Genomic DNA, 23,465 nt, shown 5'->3' with positions numbered 1-23,465 from the left:
AACTTGGTCGATTTTCTTTAATTATATCAAGAAAAGTCCGTATACTTAAATATTGGTTCAAAATCAGACAAAACCCTGACACAATAGTTAATAAAATATTTTGAATGAAAGATCAGCTTGGAAACTATTTAAATATTTGTACAAAATCAGACAAAACACTGACACAATAGTCAATAACATATTTTGTATGAAAGATCAAGTTGGAAACTATGTAAATGAATGGTCATTACAAGTAAAACGCTTATTAGATTAGTTGGGATATACATACATGTGGCATAATTCGAGATGTTAATCCAACGTGTTTATGATCAATACGTCCAATGTTGGTTTGAAGATGTTAATAATAGTAGAAAGCTAGAATCGTATGTACATATGAAGAAAAGTTTTGTATGTGAACCCTATCTTAACTATAATAATATTATGAAACATAAAATAGCATTATCACGATTCAGATGTTCTTCACATAAACTAATGATTGATGAAGGTAGATACAGAGGCATCGAAAGAGCAGAAAGACTGTGCACAAAGTGCAATATGCATACTATTGAAACAAAATATTAGTATTTACTAGTGGGTTCATATTTTAGAGATCTGAGATCTACTTGTTCTTGGCCGACTTTACATAAATTTAAATCATTAATGAATAGTAATCAAGTAGGTACGGTAAATAAACTTGCAAAATTTATATGTCTAGCATTTGACTTACTTAATAATTAGGTTGTAAATATGTACATGTTATTGTTATATTCAAATGAACTAGAAGAGTAAAGTTACGTATTACCATTTAAAAAGATAATACATCAATTTATAAATCCAAATTAGAATTTGAAACTCACATGTATAGACACTAAAAAGTCTCATTCTATAAAACTAACAAGTGAGAGATTTGTCAAACACGAAATCCTCGTGCACGTTCTTATCAATGCGATATTTATTTATCAAGCACGCCTCACTTGTATATAACTGGCCCATTAGTTAAATCTGTTCTTATATATAACAATATTCAAACCAGATATTTTCATTATGCACGTTATCTACAATTTAAATTATTATTGTGTACATGGAAACTTAAATTGATCTAGTTCATATTATAAATAATAAACAACATACTTTTCTCATTATTAATAGTAACATTTGTGTTTGTATATAAATGACTTGTTCACCGTCATTTATTTTGTATTCTGTATTTATATTGTATTCTGTTAAAAACCAATGACATTTTTAATGTTTATGCTAATAAAATTTTGAATCGAATTGAAAATTAAACTATCAATGGACAATAACGTAAATAGGTGTTAATACTTGAAAAATGTCAATTAACTCTAAGGATAGTGTAATTCCTCAACTAGTTAGTCGAAATAAATGTATTGATAAAAACAATGACACTGTTGTATTAAATGACAGACAGACAGAAATGTTTATTGTCGTAAACATGTTATATAACAGTTTCTTGACAAAATATAGAAAATATAAACACACATATAAATATTCAGTATGCTCACAACTATTCATGGCCTAAATACAAAGAAAAGAGAATACTATAAGTGATTTAAATTAAAGAACAAAAAGTAATAAAAAATAAGGTAAGAAAAAAGGGAAACAGAATACATATCAAAATCAAGCTGTGGGATATATATTAAATACAGTAATGAAGTATTATGGGAGGCTATTCACAAATGTCATAATTCTTGAAAGATCTAAACGGTGTTATTTATTAAGGAATTTCTTAACATAAATGCTTGATTTATAAATTTACTTAAGCTACTTAGTATGCTTACGTTTTTTGATTACATTAGTTCGATAAACTTGTACATACTTGGGTTTCTAATATAATATCTTTTAATCAATTTTTTCTGAAGTCATTATATACCGGACATATTATGATGAAATGATATTCATCTTCTAAATCATTAGAGTTACACACAGTACAATAACGTTGGGCTCTATCTATTCTATTTCGGCCATATCGGCCGGTTTTTATATGCAGTTTATGAGATGACAATCTTAGCTTAGACAAAGACATTCTTAGTTTCTTTGGTAAATACTCTAGGTAAGGTTCAATTTCAAAATGTTCCTTAATTAGTTTATATGTGCATAAAGTACTACTATTGTTTATCCGTTCATACCATGCTTGCTTAAACACATCGGGCACTCTATTTTTAAACATAATATGAAAGTTTTTCAAATTAACTGAGTTTGGATTTAACCACATATATGAGAAACCATACATATCTAACAAAGATTTTACCTTATTGGCCCAGTTGTTACGATAATCAGGGTTTCCTAACATGTCATTATATAATTCTTTTGTTATAATGTTGTCGGTAGAAATAGTTTTACACCAAAATTTTATAATCCTAGCATATCTATTGACGTATAGAGGGTATCTACCTATTTCACCGTGAACGGCCATGTTGCATGAAATCGTTTTAACACCTAGAATATATTTACAAAATTTAAGATGAATTCGCTCGATCTCTTTCGATTTTGAAAATCCCCATATCTCAGACCCATGATTCAACGTGGCCCCAACAAAGGCGTCAAACAATTGACAAAGAACGCTAGGCTTAAAATTGTAATGCTTTGTTTTATACATAAGTACATAAAGAGCCTTAATACCTTTCCCTGCTATGGATTCTTGGTTTAAAACAAAGGACCCGGTGTAGATAAAAACTGTTCCAAGGTAATTAAAATCATCAACTGTTTCAAGATAATTATTGTCATATGTCCATTTTTCATTTTCACGTAGATTGCCCCTTTTCCGGAATACCATTATCTTTGTCTTTTCTATGTTAACTTCTAGTCCCCATTTCAAACAATAAACATCCAACAAATTTAAGCTATTTTGTAATTCATCAACAGTATTGCCAAAAATTACCATATCGTAGGCAAATAACATTAGTATAACAGTGATATCATCTAAGGTAAGTCCGCTTACAGGATTATCTTCTAAATGAAATGAAAGAGTTGATTCTTATTTGATTGATTGACGTAAATAAATATTTAATACACAGACTGTTTACTCAAAGTATACAACGATTTGTTTACACAACTCTCTTAGATGGAACCACAGCAAAGAAGTAAAAAACATTAAAACATAATTAAAGGTGGATGCTGAAAGACAAAAATACAATCATCCTCAAGATATAAATTGACTTTCTAAAATTAATCATAGGTTCAATAACTGTCTGAATTAAAAGACCACATATAATTAAGAAGAGAAATTGAATTATAGATTAATAACTAAAGTTGTGGGCAATTACAAGGGGACGGACAGCAGAAAGGTTACAAAATTATTTTGATAATACATAATTACAGTAAATTGCATTAAAGAGAAAAAAAGTTATCCAATCATTTATTCCTAAGTCGTAACTTACATAAAACAACAGATTGATGTAAGAATTTGCATATAGAATAAATAGACATTCATTGGACGATGTTAACATTTCTTCCACAAAAAGGAAACACACTCCCATGTACTAAATACCAGGTTACCCATTGGATAGTGAACAACCAGTTATTGAATTAGATGCCATATGTGAACAACACGACCATTGTTATGAGAATTACACAAATTATAAATCATTTTGCGAAAAAAATATGCAATATATTACTTAACCCACGATTATACAAAGATGCGTACGCGTTACCAAGAATTCAAGATTTAATGGATGCAATGAAAGATACTAAGTATTTCAATATTACGGACATGAAATCAGGATATCACCAATAAGAAGTTATTGAAGAACACAAAAAAGGATAGCATTTACAGTGGGACCCCTTGGGTTCTTTTAATACAATCTTCTTCCGTTTGATTTGAATAATAGTCCGAGTATGTACGAAAGATGTATGGAGTATATTTCAGGTGATTTGAACATGACTTTTTTTGTATCATTTTGGATGACCTCATAGTATTTTCAAACAAATTTAAAGAACATTTGGAACGTCTGGAGATTGTTTTCAACAAATTAAGAACAGCAAATTTCCAACTAGCACCTCAAAAATGTGTTTTTATGCAAAAAGAAGTTCAATATGTTGAGTTTATTGTTTCAGAGAAAGGCATCGCTACAGATCCAGAAAAGATATTGAAGAACTGGCCTCGTCCAACCGATCCAGTAGAAATGAGACAGTACATTGGTTTTGCAGGATTCAGCAGAAAGTATATCAAGAATTTTAGTAAGATAGTCAGACCTTTACATGAAGTAATGCCAATTCAAAATCAGAAAAGTAGTAAAAAGACTTAGTCTACAGATAACTTGCATTGGGGAACTTAACAAGAACAAGCCATTTCGATATTGAGAGAGAAATTAACTTCTAAACCGATTTTAACATACCCAGATTACTCATTAACTATCGAAGTCCATACGGATGCTTCAGGATTTGCATTGGGAGCGATGTTATGTCAGAAACAAAATGAAGAACAACGTATGCGAGTCGTGTTTTGACAAAGAATGAAAAGAATTATCCTGCTCATAAATTAGAGCTTTTAGCAATTAAGCGGGCAGTCTATGAAAAAAATATGATTATCTGATTAGACATAATTTTACAGTCATCACCGATAACAACCCTCTAGTGTATGTACTCTGAACTGCAAAATTAGACGCCATTGGCCAAAGATGGGTTTCAGCATTGAGTATATATTACTTCAATATTGTTTACAAACCAGGTGCACAGAACAGAGCAGACCCGCAATCCAGATATCCAGGGATGAAAGAGATCACCGCGGACGCAGTGAAAGCCACATGCTCATCAAAAACTTCTACCCTGATTGATACCATAGGGCAAGGATAAGACATTGACATTATTGAAGCCACAGATGCAGGTACATTAGGAACACAGATTGATGTAAGGGAATTGAGGAAAGCTCAAAGAGAAGATCCCATATTATCAGTCTGGTTTAAAAGTCTATATGACCATGCAAAACGTAGGAGAAAAGCAACCAATTTTGACCAAAAAAAACCCCACTATTATCGCTAAGAATTTCAAAATATTTTAAGATGATAAGAGAAGTCATGTACAGAGAGATAGAAGATAAGGAGAAGACGAAATATCCGTTGGGTTAACCAGATAAATACATTGTTGATGCACTGAATGTTTGCCATAATCAAGTAGGCCATCCTGGCAAGGAAAAGACCGTTATGCTATTAAGAGAGAGATTCTTTTGGGCAGGTTTTGTGGCAGATGCAGAAAACTGGGTATATAAATGTGAAAGATATGTGAGAAGAAAAAGTGATTGTATAAAGTCACCATTAGTCAACATCGCTAGCAGTTATCCACTTGAATCAGTGTGTATGGATTTTCTGAAGCTCGAACCATCTAAAGGAGGAATTTGTAACATATAAGTCATAACAGACTATTTTACGAGATTCGCTCAAGCATTCCCGTCAAACAATCAAACTGTAAAGACTACAGCAGATATCTTCTACAATAACTTCATTTTGAAATATGGATTCCCAACAAAACTGTTGACTGACCAGGGCAAGAATTTTGAAAGTGATATAATAACTTAACAAGGTCAGGACTACACCATATAAACCAAACTGTAACGGTATGGCTGAGAGATGTTTAAAGAATTTAATATCAATGCAAGGAACTTTGGAAATTCATCAAAAACAAGATTGGAAAAAGAATGTTAAACCTATGGCATATGCATACAATGCAATTCCAAATTAAAGTACGGGCATATCGCCATTTGAACTTATGTTTGGCAGGAAACCTCGGTAAAAGGTAGATTTATTGTTTAACACAGAGTTACCACAGGAATTTGTCTCACAAACAGATTATATTTCATATTTGAAGGAAAGAATGAAGCACATCAATGAAGTTGCGAAGAAGATGGCGGAAAAATCGAGAAAAAAAAACAGAAAAAAATCAGTATGATTAGAAATAAGATGAAATTAAATGAATTAAAGAAGGGGGGGGATAAAGATTTGGTCAAGGTAATGAAGCTTGACGGAACTCGCAAGTTAGCTGACAAGTTTGAGGAGGAAATCTATGAAGTGATTAACCAGCAAAACACTGACATACCAGTGTATGAAGTTAAGTTTACCAAAAGAGACAAAATACGAATCGTTGGTATATTGACCAATGTTCGACAAAAAGAAATAGCCGGCAAGAAGAAGAAATAGAAGTAATAATGAAGAAAATAATTTCAGTGAAATAAGAAGTAACGTCGCAGGGACTGATAGAGAATCCATGGATGAAAACATTGAAATAATGTTTTTGAATGGTGATGATGGGGACGCCAACGCCGCTGACAGGGTTATGTGAGTGGAGACTCAAGGGGAACATCAGGAACAAATAGAGGATGAAGATATAGAAGACAATGAAGATGTTAAATAAAACTTAAAAAGCAGAGAATGATAATATTCGTAATCAAATCTTCGAAGGTAGAGAGGTCAGAGAGATCATTGGTGTAGAAGAAACAGAGCATTTACCAGAAGTAGAACATGTGGAGGAGGAACCAAGAGAACCCAAAGACAGACAGGAATACATAGAGTTAAGACGATCAACTAGAGACAGAAAACATACAGATGTTTACTCGTCTAACGACTGGAGAAAATAGTTTATATCGATTTGATGTGAAAATGGATATATAGCCAATACATATGATTTATTTATTTTTTTCTCAAAGTTGTATATATGTGTAGATGGCATTATTATGTTATAATTCGATGCATACACATATGTAGGTCATGTTTTTATACTTAAGTATTTCAGATAATGCATACTTGGAGGACAGTGTGTACTGAAGATAATTTTATAATCATGTTTTGTAATATTGGCAGATATTTAATATGCATTGAGAAATAATCATTTCTGTAGCAGGTTGTGCCAAATACATGTATGATACTAATAGTTAAAGTATTGTATTGGGTGTAGGATATTTAGAGATTTTCTTTCATATTATGTTATTTACAGGATAACTTGTAATTTGTATAGACATTATTCAGTTCGGGTTATTTTGTATATTTGGTTTTCTTGACATTTTCAGAAAATGCCGAGACGTCATTTTTTCAGAAGCGGGAGTATGTGACCCGATGTGAATCGACCGATTTAAAATAGACGTTTTATCTTAATTATTTATTATAGGGTAGTTATTTTGAATCTGCACTCAGAAATCGAAACAAATCGTGATGACTTGCATAACTGACATTGACGTTGCAACATCACCTTCAGCCTTCTCAAGATTCAAAATATAGTTGAACTTGATTAATATTATATTTTAAACAAATACAATTTGCAGGTTGGTGTTCGCATTCGTATTCTTCGGGTTATTGGATCTGTTTCTTTCGTACTCGCTATTCCTCGAACTATTTCTTCTTCAAATATTTACGGGCTGATATTGTATTATTCTTTACTTTGCACAATGTTTTAACCATGCATTTTGTTAAACAACAACAAGGCATGCAGTGAGTAGTGTGTGGAAAGGGAGACTTGATAGGAAATTAAGGGTTTGGGACATCTTTTCCCATGTAAGTTCAGAACCTGTTATTTTATGGTATTGCTACTATACTTCTATGTAATTGTGATGATTCTAGTTTATCTTTAAGCAAGCATATATTTTTTATACAATGTATATATCGACTGTAAAGTGACAAAGGAGCCAAAAGCCGGAGCGAACCGTTTTCAGTTATTGTGTATAAGAATAATTGTGATTTATAGTTTTAACTAAGTATTATTGTATTGTATGTTATGCACGTGAGAATGTCATTAGCACGTCTCAGCGTATCTATTTACAGACCCAGAGCTTTGACGAATAGAGCGTTGAGGGAACAGACAAGCGAGCATTGCTAAGACAGCCGAGCTAGTAGTATTTCTGTGTATATCACATGAAAAAAAATTGAACGTAAATATACCAGTTCATTGTTAAACCCACTGAGCTGGCAGGGTAACATACATATTCTGAATATTAATGAATTGAGCCCGAGCAACTTTGTTCTTTCTCATCCAAAACACACTTGATAACAAGAAATTAATTTTGTTTTACCACCAACCCTATTGTAACATGAAACTATATGGCGTACACTCATTATGGAAGAAAGGGATCTTGTAAAGTACTCTAGATAACGCTTATCTTAAACTGTTTATCGGTTACTTCTGTAACTTGAATCTAAATGGCATACATTCAATATAAATGAAAGAGCTTGAATTACGTGTAATTTGATACTTCTAGCAAATGTTTATACAATATAATCAGCTTGATTCACTCACGATGTTTTCATTTGTTTAAATGCTTCATGAACCTGTATGACGATGAAAGCATGAATGTCCATAAGTTACGGGCTTTTTAGTTTCTCATTATTCAAATATTTGTAACATATTGTATTCGTAATCAATTTTAATACCACAAATAATGACAAATCAAGCAAAAATGGTACTTGACGAGATGGCAGTTTTAGTAATTGATGCAAATACATTTACACAACCGAAATATTTATTCTAAATAAATTATTTTAATAATTGGAGGATAGTTAAATATTATAAAAATAGAGAGTTGAAATAGGGGAAAAAGGCAATATGCCTCGGGAGATGAAATGAACCGGAAGCTTAAAGTCGGACGGGCATGTATGATCAAGTTTGATTAGAAAGTATAGTGGTCATTTATTATTTATTACTGCCAATTGGCTTTTTTCATGAAGTATAAAGTGAAAATAGTCAAGTATTGTTCCTCTGTACTTTGTGCCAAGGTTGTAAAATGTCATCAATACAACAAAAAGGTAACTTATTAAAATGAGTTTTTCGTGACTGTCCGTTCAAAATGTGAAAAATAGTTAATTGACATTGATGTTTTAAATAAAGCAATTATATCTAAAGGTCCAAGTAAGCCATTCAATCTTAACCGAACCTCAATTGTTCGTATACAATGACAAAAGACAGTCAAAACAAATCTTAATATCAAATTGTTTCGTTTCTTATTCAAGATCATAAGGTCAACACGTGCGTTATAAGTTAAGTTTCCAAACCTATGCAAGGCAATGGCATATCAACAAAGATTGGAGCTAAAATTTCTCGGTAAACATAAAAACAAGTAGAAATATAACACATAATCGGATATTTTGCCTTTTGCTGTTTTCGTTCATAAGTCAAGAATACAAATCGTAAAACGTGGGTAGTGAGTACATTTGCAACGCATAGTGTGTAAAACCATAAAATTACATGGCATCTGTTGAATGACGTGATGTGTTACAAGAAGTCAAAGAATGTAGAGAAAGTGGTTGAATTTTGTTTCTACGTCTAAAACAATCATCACGTGTGTTCTACGTTAAATTAGCGTACTTAAGGGAATGTGTAAAACCATGACACCGATGATTAATCTTCATACGTATATAGTATGAACGAATGCGCTGCCTTTCTTGTTTGTAATTTTTGTGTGTTTGTGTTCTATGTCTTTGACGTTTACTCTGTGGCATTTAACGGGGTTTATGTTTAATATTTTGGCTACTGAGCTTGTTTCGGTAGTTTTTCGTATAAATATTTAAGGATTTTTTGCGAATGTTAAGCTAAAGTTTAATAATAAGATACAAGAGGTAAAATGCAAACATTTGTTGTTACGCAACTTTGTATAAGTACACATAAAAAACAATTTAAAATCCTTCATTCACATGCTCGTACCTGAAAATATTATCCAAATTACATGCCTTTCCTAGAAACGAAAACGAAATATCTAGATACATTTGCTTTATGAATAGAATATATTTTCTACAGATTCACAGAAAACAATTATATAAAAACATTTTAGTATTAAAAACGTGATTTGCAATGCATGGCGGAAAATGTGGAAAAATCACACAAAAATAAAAAAAATAAAAATTGATTTTTATCGTATCTGGATAAGGACGATTTTTTTCACACGTGAAGAAAGTTAATTCGGCAGACAGTGCGTTAAACAATACACGTAACAACCTAACACATTCTGTATTTCAGTGCGAAATATACTTAAAATAATCACAACGATTGTAGGGAAATCATAGAAAATGAGTTTCTGTTCGTGTTTTTTAAAAATATAATGTCACATCTAAAAAGTCAACTACAAATTTCTTAACATATCCCAACATTGTTCCAAAGACAAAAGAATAAGATTTTACACGTACGTAGTAAGTTTAATTTTACACACATATTGTGTAACATCACATCATTCGATGACAAATGGCCAATGTCCTTCTGCTTTCTTTGTGTTCATGTCTAAGGAAAGATCTATAGTTGACTCTGGTGTACTAATTTAATTCATCGTGTGTTAAAAGCAACAAAGAGGTCTTAACTGTAGCTCGAACATTGTGAAACGCAATCACAAACAAGTCAAGTTGAGTTGATTAGTTATATATCGCATGCAATCCAACAAGTTTCGATTAAAAATCAAGGAAGGCATTTTTGCAGAATCTTATAGTTTGCAAAGGATTTCTACAAAAAGGAAATATCAACACATATGTTTGGAAAGAAAAAGGTATTTTATATTATCAGAAACATATCGAATTCTGTCAACAACTCAGATGTCATATGTATGTTTAAACAAAAAGTCAACATTTGTTAAATAAGTTTATTGGGTAAATATTACTTCCAATACGACAACATTCGGTGACGAAACAGCAATTTTCTTTATTGCAGCAACTAATAATGTGAAAACAATAACAAATATAATGAAATTGTAACAAAAATCTACACGAGGACCTTAAAGTATAAAACGGTACACTTATAAACGTTAAAACAAGCTAAGTTTAAACGACCAGATACATTTAATTTTTATATACGAGGGTTGTCCGGAAAGTTTTGAGACTGCATTCATAAAAAACTTACCACTCATAGGATGCAATTAAAATTTTATCAGCTGTCAATCGTATCTCATATGTATGAATTTTGGTTGGGCTCATCCAAAACACACTTGATAACAACGATGAACAGCATATGTTCAGGTTAACAATAAATGTTCTGTTATGTTCTGTTCTGTTCACATATGTTCTGATAAGCGTTTTTATGGAGTATGATTCAATTGTAAAATAGAGAAAGTAAAAATGGTTGAAAACGCATAAAATGAACAAAGCTTTAATTCGATAGGACAGGGACTAATCAAGGTCTATCAGAATAAATATTTGTCATTTATTATTTATAACTGCAATTACGTTTTGTCTATTGAGTCTTAGATTGGATGAATTTTTGTATCATTTTTAGGTACTTTTATCCAACAGTGTAGAATTTAATCAAGGCTACGAATTGCAATATGTTTATCGTTGGTTGTATTTTCAGGCAGTCCCGATGAGAAAGGGTTAGGGTAACCGCCATTAATATGTTTAATGAGTCATTATTGACTTTAACTATATACAATCATAATTATAATTATATGGATTGTAATCCAGATATAACTACAAAAAAAAACATGATTTTATCAAGTATTCGCGATTTGTTTAATTCGTACTAGCATTCCCATGCTAAACACGTTTGAACAATTATTCTGGACGTAAAATCAAAATATATTCAAGTTTGTGTTGGGTTAGGACTAGGGTTAGGTTTAGGGTAAATGTAATCAACACAAATATTGGGACATTTAACGATTTTATTTACAGAATTAAATTTCATGTATTTCAAGCTCTTTCTTTGATATTTAATGGATACCACTTAGTTTCATGTTACAGAAGAGTCACCGATGAAACATATGTGACATGTCTTTATTAGGAGTACTTTGCAAGATCTCTTCCTTTGTTGTTGAATAAACCTTATTTATCACATGCTTACCCTTGTTTTCCGTGTAATATACCCATTACGAATATTTTTACCTTACACATGTGTAAGATAACCTATCAGACATTTCTATTGGCTAGACTAATCACACGCAACCTAGATATCTCTCCGCATTGTTTGTAAACAAAATGGTTTAAATGCCAACAAATACTTACCGTAATAATGAAGCTGTATGATTTCCGAGAGACAAATGGCTACCGAATCAAAGTGCCAGAAAGCATCTTGTTCAAAAACTTTCTGACAATAATGTTCCGCCAACCAGATAATGCAGATCATTAGTCACAGAAATATCCAGTCAGTCAACAAAAACAGCCACATTAGTGACAAACACCACAAGAACATTTCAAACATTTCCATCTCGACCAACACAAGCAATATGCAATCAATGCCATTTGCTTGCCAATTTAATCAGCTGTCGGTTACCGAAAACACAAATACGAATTCCTAATCATCTCCTTACACACCCCATGGCGGCTAGAACATCATGTTCTCTGGAAACATTCTTGGTGGAACTTTTTCAGCATCAACATCCATGCAGTACAACGTAAGGCTTCGCCGTAATCATCTGCATGTTGTGAAACTCCATGTACGCTAAGAAAACGCTGCAAAATCATCGTCGAACGCGACAGCGAATAACTTGCACACAATCAAACTTCACAGACCGATGTAGGTCACATAAACCGCGTAAATGCATATACTCTGAGTATGACGTCATCAAATTGTGTACTTTTTTGAGATTTTTGGCTAAAATCGTTCGTTTATCATGTTGTTGGATATTTTACTACACATGTTTATATTTGTGACTTGTTAAGCGCGTTATCAGAATTAAAACTTGATAACTGCTAGTTACTTTTGTCATTTTAATTTGGAACTATTTCTATGGCGCATCGTTGACATTCTACTCTGAGTACTTTGGCTGTCAATCAATCGGTTCAGAAAGTGGAACTTAATTGGTAATAAAAACAGCGTTTTAAGCATGGGATAAAAAAGATCTGACACTCGTTGTCATTTAATTTAAGAATTTTATTAAACTCGTCCATGAAAGTTGTTAGTTGTTAGTAAGCTCGCCAGTAAGCACGTTCTTAAATGACAACTCGTGTCAGATCCTATATATAGTTTCATGTTACAGAAGGATCACCGATGAAACAAATTTAATATGTCGTCACAAGAGTATCTTGCAGCATCTCTTTCTTTGTTATTGAATGTACCTTATATAGTTTCATGTTACAGAAGGTTCACCGATAAAACAAATTTAATTAATCGTTATCAAGAGTACTTTCCAATATCACTTTCTTTAAAATGGAATGCAATCTTTAAAGTTTCATCTTACATAAGGTTTTGTGGTGAACCATATCTAATTTCTGGTTATTAAGTGTGTTTTGGATGAGTATGAACAGTTACTCTGGCTCAATTCATTCATATAGAAAGATTTGTAAGGCTGATTGATAAGATTGTGCAGTTGATTCTAACTTTTAAAACTGGTTATACTTCATACCTAATGTCTTTAAAATAGTAATGTTGACATTTTTATTATGTCGGTGATTGTTTTAACCCTTTTATTGCTCGAATAAAGGCCACTGCTGTTCTGTTGTTCATTGAGTTTTGTGATTTTATTCACATACTTAACAATTTCCAAATAACAATTTGATAGTTGACATAGTATGTGTTCCCAGTTCATTTCATACCCAAGCGTTCAAGCATTACCGTCACCTAGAGCTGTAAAATATCCAATTATTTTTGAATATGTATTTTTCAGATATTTCTTACTATAATATATTCTAGTGATGTTAAGTTATCAACTACAAGGTATTGGCACTTATCATATACGAAGAAATAATAAGATAATAACCAAAAACTAATTTAACACATTAAACGGGTGACCAAAAGCAATCTTTGATAAAAGAATATAACACAAAAAATCCAATAACTCTTATATTAAAGTTGGTCAGCAACTTCCCACTTACATTAACGGCACCAAAATGAATAACATATACAAATCCAAAAGAAATGTATCTGTGTTGGACTGAAACTTGGATGCTTAAAATGGCAGCAAAGTTTTCCTCCAAATATATTAGCTCCACTAGCTACTGGTATATTTTGTGGTTTAGCAATAACTGGAATTGATAAAATATTTAGTTCAGGTATAGTAGACAATGTTACTATTGATAAAAAAAATAAACATACATTGTGACAAATGCTTCTCCATGTCTTACAAAGGGCAAGTTTTGCTCTCTTACTAAATCGAATGGTAACATTTCACTTATATTCGGTAAAGGATTCAAGTGGATCGTGGTCGAGGATTGCAAGTGCATATTGGTCAAGATTTACAAGTAGTTCGCACATAGGTTGATTGAATAAGTTCCCGGATAACCTTTTTTATCTAAAACTATTCCAATCTCTAACTTTGATAATATTTTAAGGGTAACGAAGTTAGGAATTAAGATTTTTAAGGGTGTATACACTTAAGATAAATTTATTAAAAAATATAATATTGATTTTAAGGAAAAAATCACACCCTGGTGCTGCATAATTTCTCACTTTATTTTGATACATTTGGGTTACCTCCATCTAACAAAGTACATGCATCCCCTCAAATACAGCCTATTTAATGTCACGGAAGTAGGTGAGTACGTTGTGGCTACTTTTGTTCATTTTTAAAGAAGCTACAGGGAGGTTATTCTTACTATGACATACTCTACAAATAATTAAAATTAATTAACCCATCCAAAGAATGACGTCATTAGCGTAGCATGTACAAATATTTCAGATATTCAGTTTACTATCAATGGACATTAAGGTAAATAAGTGTTAATAATTGTTGAAAAATGAAAATAAATACTATGGATAGTGTTATTATGACACTAAAGATTAAGTTATTTTGACAATAAAGATATTGTCAGTATTTCATAATATTTTTTAATACAAGCTATAATGTCATTACTGAAAAGGAAAGAGTCACTTCAAAACAAAGATTTGCAGCAAACAAATTAAAGAATTTGGTAATTAAGAACCTTACATTTAATTAAAACAAGGCGTTAGTCGTGGTAGTTAAGAATAGTTATTTCAACCTGATACATAGAAATTAGAGTTACCAGGGAAATTAGAAGATTGGGGTAAAATCAGTTAATTATGTAGAAGAACAGGAAATTCTCTAAACATACAGTAGACAATCGTCTTTACAGTTTAATCGATCCAAATGGGCAAAATGGAACTTAATCAATCGACATTCCTCAACAAGTTAGTCTAAATAAATGTATTGCTCAAAACAATGACAACGTTGTATTTAAAGAAAGACTTGATTCTAATTTGATCGATTTAAATAAATGAAGATTTCATACAAAGAATGTTAACTCAAAAACATACAACGATTTGTTAACAAGGCTTACACGACTATCTTAGATTGAACCACAGAAAAGAAATAAAAAGCTTTCTGTTATAATGAAAGGCGGATGCGGAACAAAAAATGACGATAACAAGAGTATTGATGAAAAAGTAAACGGTCTGAGTGAAATAATCACATCAAAAGCGAACGGGTACTTTCAACGTAACGTTACATACACTGCGCACAGCTTTACTGACTATGAAAAGCAACACAAAACATGGTTTGACGCAGAATGCCGAAGAAAACAATCGTTGTATAAGCAGTCATTACAGACTTTTCTATGTCACAGAAATGACGAGTGTAAACGTCAATTCCTACAACACAAATGTGACTACAAATTCCATGTCAGAAAGGTTAAACGGCTATTTAACAGTAATAGAGCTAGGTCGATGAATGAAATGCGTTACAAAAAACCACGCGAGTTCTGGAAAATATTTAAAGGCCCGCGCAATGCTAAAAAAGATACGGATACATTAAAAAGTGAGGACATCTTTAAGCACTTTGAACAACTCTCGCAGAGAATGGCGAACGATGAACCGGACGTAGCTGAATTTGTGGGCGGATTTAACGAAAGGGAACGAATCGACCAACCATCATATGCAGGACTCGACTATCGAATTACACTCGAAGAAGTCCGGAAAGCGTGTAGTAAACTAAAACTAGATAATTTGATAAACGAGTATTTTTTTAGAGACAATAGACATTATGGTGCATCCATTCGCAGAACTCTTTTACCAGATTTTTGACACCGTTGTGTACCCCAAAAATTGGTCAATCGAAGTTATTATTCCACTATTAAAGAAACAACCTGCTGACGATCCCAACAATTACAGGGGGATAACTCTGATAAGTTGCCTTGCGAAGTTATTCACTACTGTTATAAACGAGCGTTTAAAAAAATGGGCTAATGCAAATGATAAACTTTCAGGTGCCCAGTTTGGATTTAAGCAAAAGCACGGAACATCTGATGCTGCTACCCGCTAATCATTACTAGGCAATGCAAAATTATTAAGTACTGGTTTAAGCTTGTTACATATTATAACGGGAATTGCATTCTTAGCTCTTTGTATAATGAAGCCCGTATGCAGTGTGAACATGGCGTTGAAAATTGGGTTTTTAAAGTGAGACATTAACTGTGTTCTAACGGCTTTAATGATGTTTGGTATTATCCGCAATCTGTGAATGTAAACGTATTTATGGTTTTGTTAAAGCAAAGACTGTTGGGTCAATACATTACTTCTTGGAGATAAGCTGTAAATTACTCACCAACTCTCGCATAATATAAGGAAGTTAAACTTATATTTGAGATCTCTCCACATTTATCAGTTATAGAAAACAAGAAGCATAGACATGCATTAACAAAATTAAGACTATCATCCCACTGTTTAGAAATTGGACATGGGCGCCATAGAGGAATTGAAAGAAGAAATAGACTGTGTACTTTGTGTGACAAAGGTGTGATCGAGGATGAATACCATTTCGTTATCGAGTGTGAAGCTTACAATGAGCTTAGACTAAGGTTTATTCCCCCAAGATATAGGATTCGACCAAGCATGTTAAATTTGTGGAGTTACTATCAACATAAAATTAAGACGACTCTAAACAGTGTATCTAATTTCTTGTGTAAATGTTATATTAAACGTCTTAATTTGATAAATAGTATAACTTAATAACGCAAATCACAGTCCTGTCAACTGTATTTGTTAACATATCGCTCTCAGCTTATTTTATGCATGTTTACTAGCATGCACTGACTTGAATGTTTTCGTTAACTTTGTACATGCATTCATTATCGTGTATATTTATTTGTACATTTTTTTGACGTTATGCCTAAACTTTCTATTGAATCATCAATATGCTGTATATTCATAAGATAATAAACATTCTGTTCTGTTCTGTAATGCGTAAACGCTCGTGTATAAAATGAATTGGGACCACGCAATCTCTCAACTATCATAATTGCTATTCGCAAAGTGTAACGTATGTGAGTAAAATCACACATCTCAATGAAAATAAATAGTTGACTTTACATTTTGAAAAAGGGAAAAGGGTCGCAAACATTTCGAGCACTAAATCATCACTCAGAGGTCGAAAAAATGTCACAATATTCAATATATGTCGTACCTATATGAGGACCAACAGATGACATAAGTTAGCAAGTTCTAGCTTGAAAAATTACCGCAACAATTTTTGACAGATCAACCCTGGCTTTTATTACAGCTATAAAATGGTGAATACAATCACCAACATAATTATTATGTCGACAGAAACATTCTGACGACATTGAAGTATAAACTTTTATCATTTTTAAAGGCTTTAATCAATTTTAAATCTTATTCCCTAAGTTGTATAATATTTTGTAAATTAATAAATGGAACCCGAGCAACTTCGTTCTTTCTCATCCAAAACACACGTGATAACCAGAAATTAAATATGTTTCACCGCCAACCCTGCTGTAACTTGAAACTTTATAGCATACACTCATTATGGAAGAAAGGGATCTTGTCAAGTACTCTTGATAACGATTAAATAGTTTTCATCGGTGACCCTTCTGTTACTTGAATATAAATGGCATACATTCAATATAAATGAAAGAGCTTGAATTAAGTGTAATTTAATACTTTTAGCAAATGTTTACACAATATATTTAGCTTGATTCACTCACGATGTTTATATTTGTTTAAATGCTTTTGGAACATGTATGACGATGAAAGCATGAAGTTACGGACGTTTTAGGTTGCCATTATTCAAACGGTTGTAAAGTATTGTAATCTTAATCAATTTGAATACCAAAAATAATAATTCATTAAGCCATAATGGTACTTGACGAGATGACATTTGTAGTAATTGATGCAAATACATTTACACAGCCGAAGAATTTATTCTAAATAAAGGATTTGAGGATAATTGAATATTACAAAAATAGAGAGTTGAAATAGGGGAAAACGCAATATGCCTCGAGCGATGAAATGAACGAAGCTTGAAGTCGTACGGGCATGTATGATCAAGTTTGAATAGAAAGTATAGCGGTCATATATTATTTATTTCTGCCATATGGGTTTTTGTCATAAAGTATTGAGGTGAAAGTAGTTACGTATTGTTCTTCTGTACTTTGAGCTAACATTGTAGAATGTGATCAATACAACAAGAGGGTAACTAATTAAAATGAGATTTTCGTGACTTTCAGTTCAGAAAGTGAAAAACAGTTTTGTTCCGTGTGAGTTAATATAACCATTTTAAGAAATTGATTTAGTTCATTCCATAACGGCTGTACTTTCTGGCATTCCCTAAAAAGATTATAATTTGTCTCAGTTTTTGACAAAATGAGCACAAACGGTAAAACATGAGTCAGTAAACAATTTTACTTTTCCATACTATTTTGATTTATATATGAGTTGAAAGTCATTATACGTTTAATAATTGTGTGGTGACAAATGTTTCTTTATTGTATGGGGAACGCTGTATATTTTGATCAAAACTAATTATATTGATATACATGATAGATTGACATACATGTTTTCTATAAAACAACAATAGCTTCAAATCCGAGAAGGCCATTCAATCTTAACCAGACCTCAATTTTTCGTATACCATGACAACAAACAGTCAAAACAAATTTAAATGTCAAATTGTTTCGTGTCTTGGTCTGTCAACACGTGCGTAATAAGTTAAGTTTCCAAACCTACGCAAGGCGATGGCATATCAACAAAGATTGGAGCTCAAACTTTTCGGTAAACATAAAAAACAAGTAGAAAAATGACACATAATCGGATATTTTGCCTGTTATAGGTCAAAACAAATGTTTTCGTTCATAGATCAAGAATACAAATTGTAAAACGTGTGTAGTGAGTACATTTGCAACGCATAGTGTGTAAAACCAATACTTTATACACAATCTAGTATTTAAAGACATAGAGGATATTTATTTATTTCAGTGTTTGATCGTATTTTATTTCACGAGTGTCATAGAAAAACATATTTTCAAAAGTGGCGAAGCCACGAGTGAACATTTTTTTATTCTTTGATCACGAGAGAAATTAAATACCTTCTTACACTAAAATTAACAAATTTTCTGTTTCTTTAATGCATATTTTCGGAGTTTTTAAGTATTTTATTTCATTTTCTTAATTACCCCATTTTTGAAAATGGTGTTATTTACGCCGCTACCCGTGGGACTCCCCTGACGCAAAATTATACTATTTATAGCTGGTGACGTTGCTGTCATTTTTTTATTTCCGGATGTTGAACAAAAGGGGTCCGATATTTTTTTTTATTGTTTATTATTCGCTCGTTTTTTAGTGCAAAGATTTTATGAACAGATATCAATGAAGTTTTATAAATGCATCTATGTTCCAAAAAAAAACGAAAACACTTTTATTTTAAGCGGGGCATGAATATATAACTTACTTACTACGCCGACATTTATTGAATGAAAATTTGAAAGGTCGAATGTGTTAGCAAAACAATTGCGGATAATTGGATATAAAAACTTTTCTAAGTTTTCTAAGTTGACAATTTTTAGGCGTGGGTTGGGTAAAAAAATATCAGTTAATCTGTAAATTGTTGTGTGAATTTTCCGGGTAGTTTGTATTACGTATTACAACGCCAAACAGTTCTAAATACATTCTATTTATGTTTGTACAGTTATTTTTGTCTACAATTTGTTTCGTATGAAAACAAATGTTCGAACATTCAACTTCAACATCAAGGAAAAGTTTGAAAAACAGGATAACAGTTTTTCTAATAAAAGGTAAGTTGTTTATTTCCAAATATATCTTTGTTTTTACTTGTGTAACATTTCTTTCAATTTTAAATAAAAAAAATGCCAACATTTTCTGATTTAAAGTGAAGTGTTCTGTTTTGATCAAGGGGAAGTAACTACAATGGATTTTAAAAGTAGTTCTGAAAGTTGATATTTTCACTCCTTATTTTGCAGTGAAAACTCCATATTTCATCGAAAAGCATGAAAGAAATTATCGACATTGCAAGCCTTTCCTAGAAATGAAAACGAAATATCTAGATAAATTTGATTTATGCAATATAATTTATTTTCTACAGATTTACACAGAACAATTATATACAAACGTGATTTGCATTCAATGGTATTTAAAAAAATAATTTAGATGAAAATAATTATTTTATTTTAACGCTGAACATGTTTAAATATCACAAAATTTTAAAATTATACACAATATTTGATTTTTATCGTATCTGGATAAGGACGAAATTTGTTCACACGTGAAATAAGTTAATTCGGCAGACAGCGTAAAACCACACACGTAACAACATAACACAGTCTGTATTTCAGTGCGAAATATATTTAAAATAATCACAACAATTGTAGGGAAATCATAGAAAATGGGTTTCTGTTTGTGTTTAAGGAAAATACAATGTTACATCTAAAAAGTCAAGTACAAATATCTTTAGTGAAGCGTCTAAAATGTGTTAACATATCCCAAAATGGTTCGAAAGACAAAAGACTAAGAGTTTACACGTAGGTAGTAAGTTTAATTTTACACACATAGTGTGACACATCACATCATTCGATGAAAAACGGCCAATGTCCTTTTGCTTTCTTTGTGTCATGTCTAAGGGAAGATCTATAGTTGACTCTAGTATACTAAGTTAATTCATTGTGTGATAAAACCAACAAAAAGGTCTTAATTGTAGCTCGAACATTGTGAAACGCAACAAGTCGAGTTAAGTTGATAAGTCATGTATGGTATGCAATCCCACAATTTCCGATCAAATTCAAGAAAGGCATTTTTGCAGAATCTTATAGTTTGCAAAGGATTTCTACAAAAAAGGAAAAATCAACAAATAAATTTTGGAAAAAGGTGATTTAGAACATCAGAAACTCAGATGTCATATGTAAGTTTAAACAAAAAGTCAACATTTGTTAAATAAGTTTGTTTGGTAAATATTACTTGCAATACGACAACATTCGGTGACGAAACAGCAAGGGTTTTTATGCAGCAACTAAAAATGTGAAAACAATACAAATATTATAAAAAAGAGAGTTGAAATAGGGGAAAACGCAAATTGCCTCGAGAGATGAAATGAACGAAGCTTATAGTCGTATGGGCGTGTATTATCAAGTTTGATTAGAAAGTATAGTGGTCATTTATTATTTATAACTTCCATATGGTTTTCTTCATAAGGTATTAAAGTGAAATTAGTTAAGTATTGTTCTTCTGTACTTTGAGCCAACGTTGTAGAATGTCATCAATACAAAAATTGACTGATTAAACTGAGTTTTTCGTGACTGTCTGTTCAGAAGGTAAATATTAATTCTGTTCCGTGTGAGATAATATGACCATTTATAGGAATTGTTTTAGTTCATTCCATAATAGTTGTACCTTTTGGTATTCCCCAAAAAAGATTATGAATGCCTCAGTATTTTTCAAAATGCGCACAAACGGTAAAACATGATTAAGTATACAATTTTACTTTTTCCTACTTTTTTGATTTATATGAGTTGAAAGACATTGTACGCTTATTAATTGTGTGGTGATAGATGTGTCTTTATTGTATATGGAATGCTCTATATTTTGAACAAAACTAGTTCTATTGATTTACATGTTAGATTGACATAAATGTTTTAAACAAAGCAACAATAGCTACAGATCCAAGTAGGCCATTCAATCTTATCCGGACCACAAGTTTTCGTATACCATGACAAGAAACAATCAAAACAAATATTAATATCAAATTCGTTAGTGTTTGAGATTAATTTATTTTGTGTTCTATGCATTTGGCGTTTACCCTGTGACATTCAACGGGGTTTATGTTTAAACTTTTGGCTACTGAGCTTGTTTCTGTAGTTTTCATATAAATATTGAAGGATCTTTTGCGGATATTTAGTTAAAGTTTATTAATTAGATCAAGGGTGACGTACACGGAGTGAGAGTCAAACATTTGTCGTTATGCAACTTGGACATTTTTTACTTTATCTAAATTAAAAAGCTGTTCTGCTGCACTAGATAGTTTACTTAATATATACACAAACATATACAATAATATTATACACGTCATAATATATATATTCAAATTATGCACAGAGTTTATATATTACTATTTGGAAGTAAAATACAGGACGCAGCTGGCTATCGACTTTTTTACGACCTTGAGCATTCTAGAATTAAATATCAAACATTTGCTGAGGTTGAACGTTCAAAACTGCACCCTTGTTCCGTCTTGTTCTGTACAGTCTCATGTTTATGAAAGCGACCGCAGGCCTTGTTTCATAATTTTGCTTTATGGTTTCGGGAATGGAATACATTAAACCCCACCTACCAATCGATCTGTGTATCGTCTGTCAGAATGACACAGACCGTATTTACACTTTTATTTCCTCCATAATGATATGTAGAGCCAACCTAGCAGTTTAAAAATATACAACAAACAGGTTTACATCATGACAGTATGCAATTACACAACATTCACACTTATATAATTAAATTTCGGGTACACATATTGGAATAACACTTTTGGTAAAGCAAGGCCTTTGTCTATTTCATATTACTTCATCAATAGTTATTTAACAATATGAGTTCACGTAACGAAAACTTATCAGACCAATACTATATACACATACTAGAACTTGAAGATATTATTCACATTGCATGCCTTTCCTAGAAATGACAACGAAACATCTAGATAAATTTGCTTTATGAATATAATATATTTTATCCAGGTTTACAGAAAACAATTATGTAAAAACATTTAAGTGCTAAAAACGTTATTTGAAATGCATGGCATTTAGACAAATAATTTCGATGAAAAGAAGCATTTTATTCTAACGCGGAAAATGTGGTGAAATCATACAAAATTAGAATAAAAACACAAAATTTGATTTGTATCGTATCTGGAGGACGAATTTTGTTCACACGTAAAGTAAGTTGATTCGGCACACAGTGCGTAACACAACATACGTAACAACCTAACACAGTCTGTATTTCAGTGCGAAATGTATTTAAAATAATCACAAAAATTGTAGGGAAATCATAGAAAATGCGTAAATGATCGTGTTTTAGGAAAATATTAGGTCACATCTAAAGAGTCAACTACAAATATCTTTAATGAAGTACCTAAAATGTGTTAACACAAAAAGGTTCCAAAGACAAAAGTCTACGAGTTTAAACGTACGTAGTAAGTTTAATTTTTCACACATAGTGTGACACATCACATCATTCGATGACAAACGGCCAATGTCTTTTTGCTTTCTTTGTGTTCATGTCTTAGGGAAGATCTATAGTTGACTCTGGTGTACTAAGTTAATTCATCAAACACCAACAAGAGGTCTATATTGTAGCTCGACCATTGTGAAACGCAATCACAAACAAGTCGA

This window comes from Mya arenaria, chromosome 4, assembly GCF_026914265.1.
Source record: "Mya arenaria isolate MELC-2E11 chromosome 4, ASM2691426v1".
In the NCBI taxonomy this organism is placed as follows: Eukaryota; Metazoa; Mollusca; class Bivalvia; order Myida; family Myidae; genus Mya; species Mya arenaria.
This window is presented reverse-complemented; position numbering follows the sequence as displayed.